Source organism: Trichechus manatus, unplaced genomic scaffold (genome assembly GCF_000243295.1).
Source record: "Trichechus manatus latirostris isolate Lorelei unplaced genomic scaffold, TriManLat1.0 scaffold00015, whole genome shotgun sequence".
Taxonomy (NCBI): Eukaryota; Metazoa; Chordata; class Mammalia; order Sirenia; family Trichechidae; genus Trichechus; species Trichechus manatus.
In genome coordinates, this window is record NW_004443951.1 from 19,165,651 (window position 1) to 19,168,430 (window position 2,780).

General features: G+C 39.7%; 1 protein-coding gene across 1 annotated transcript in view; it reads right to left on the bottom strand.

Annotated features, from left to right (window-relative positions):
• LOC101341305 (splicing factor 3A subunit 3) overlaps window positions 1–2,780 on the bottom strand; it is a 32,193-nt gene that overhangs the window by 18,453 nt on the left and 10,960 nt on the right. The window lies entirely within an intron of this gene.

Consider the following 2,780-nt stretch of genomic DNA (forward strand, 5'->3'; position numbering starts at 1 on the left):
GGGATTTATACCATGTATGCAGGGATAGTTCAACATCAGAAAAACACTCAATGTAATCCATCACAGAAATAAAAGACAAGAACCACACGATCTTATCAATCGACGCAGAAAAGGCATTTGACGAAGTCCAATACCCATTCATGAGAAAAACTCTCGACAAAATAGGAATGAATAGAAGAGAAACTTCTCAATATAATTAAGGGCATTTATACAAAGCCAACAGCCAACATCATCCTAAATAGAGAGACTTTGAAAGCATTCCCCTTGAGAACGGGAATCAGACAAGGATGCCCTTTATCACCACTCTTATTCAACATTGTGCTGGAGTTCCCAGCTAGAGCAATTAGGTTAGAAAAAGAAATAAAAGGGCATCCAAATTGGTAGGGAAGAAATCAAAGTATCTGTATTTGTAGATGATATGACCTTATACACGGAAAACTCCAAAGAATCCACAAGAAAATTACTGGAACTAACAGAAGATTTCAGCAGTTTCAGGATACAAGATAAACATACAAAAATCAGTTGGATTCCTTTAGAACAACAAAGAGAACCTCGAAGAGGAAATCACCCAATCAATACCATTTACAATAGCCCACAAGAAGAAAAAATACTTACGAATAAATCTAACCAGAGATGTAAAAGATGTATACAATGAAAACTATAAGACGCTACTGCAAGAAACCAAAAGAGACCTGCGTAAGTGGACAAACATACCTTGCGCATGGAAAGGCAGACTCAACATTGTGAAAATGTCAATTCTACCCAAAGCGATCTACAGATACAACACAACCCAGATCCAAATTCCACCAGCATTTTTTAATGAGATGGAGAAACAAATCACCAACTTCATATGGAAAGGGAAGAGGTACCGAATAAGTAAAGCATTACTCAAGAAGAACAAAGTGGGAGGCCTCACACTTCCTGATTTTAGAACCTATTATATCGCCACAGTAGTCAAAACAGCCTGCTACTGGTACAACAACAGACACATGGACCAATGGAACAGAACTGAGAATCCAGACATAAATTCATCCAGCTATGAGCTGCTGATATTTGACAAGGCCCGAAGTCCATTAATTGGGGAAAAGACAGTCTCTTTAACAAATGGTGCTGGCATAATTCAATATCCATCTGCAAGAAACTGAAACAAGACCCATACCTCACACCATGCACAAAAACTAACTCAAAATGGATCAAAGACTTAAATATAAAATTGAAAACAATAAAGATCATGGAAGAAAAAACAGGGACAACGCTAGAAGCCCTAATATATGGCATAAACACAATATGAACCATAAGTAACAATGCACAAGCACCAGAAGAGAGACTAGATAAATGGGAGCTCCTAAAAATCAAACACTTATGCTCATCAAAAGACTTCACCAATAGAGTGAAAGAACAACCTACAGACTGGCAAAAAATTTTTGGCTATGACAAACCTGATCAGTGTCTAATCTCTAAAATCTACAAGATAGTACAAAACCTCAACAACAAAAAGACAAACAACCCAATTAAAAAATGGGCAAAGGATATGAACAGGGACTTCAACAAAGAAGATATTCAGGCGGCTAACAGACACATGAAGAAATGCTCATGATCATTAGCCCTTAGAGAAATGCAGATCAAAACTACAATGAGATATCATCTCACCCCAACAAGGCTAGCATTAATCCAAAAAACACAAATAAATCAATTTGGCACTTCCTCACAAAGCTAGAAATAGACATACCATAGGATCCAGCTATCCCGCTCCTTGGAATATATCCTAGAGAAATAAGAGCTGTCACACGAATAGATAGATGCACACCCATGTTCACGGCAGCACTGTTCACAACAGCATAATGATGGAAACAACCTAGGTGCCCATCAATGGACGAATGGATAAACAAATCATGGTATATTCACACAATGGAATACTATGCAATGATAAAGAACAACGATGAAGCCATGAAACATCTTATAACATGGAGGAAGCTGGAGGTCATTATGCTGAGTGAATTTAGTCAGTCACAGAAGGACAAATACTGTATAAGACCACTATTATAAGAACTCAATAAAAGGTTTAAACACAGAAGAAAGAAAACATTCTTTGATGGTTATGAGGGTGGGGAGGGAGGGTGAGGATTATTCACTAAATAGATAGTAGACAAGTATTATCTTAGGTGAAGGGAAGGGCAGCACACACTATAAGTGAAGTCAGCACAACTGGACTAAATCAAAGCTAAGAAGTTTCCCGAATACAATCAAACACTTTGGGGACAGAGTAGCAGGGGTAGGGATCTGGGGACCATGCTTTCAAGGGGACATCTAGGTCAACTGGCTTATCAAAGCTTATTAAGAAAATGTTCTGCATCCTACTTCGGTGAGTGGCATCTGATGTCTTAAAAGGTTGCAAGCGGCCATCTAAGATGCATCAATTGGTCCCAATCACCTGGAGTAAAGGAGAATGAAGAACACCAAAGACACAAGGAAAGTATCAGCCCAAGAGACAGAAAGGGCCACAGAAACCAGAGACTTCATCAGCCTGAGACGAGAAGAACTAGATGGCACCTGGCTACCACCAATGATCGCCCAGACAGGGAACACAACAGAGTCCTGGATGGAGCAGGAGAAAGATGGGGTGCAGAATTGAAATTCTAGTAAGAAGACCAGACTTAATGGTCTGACTGAGACTGGAGGAACCCCCGGCAAGCATGGCCCCTGGATTCTCTATCAGCCCAGAACTAAAACAATTTCCGAGGCCAACTCTTCAGACAGGGATTGGACTGGACTGTGGGACA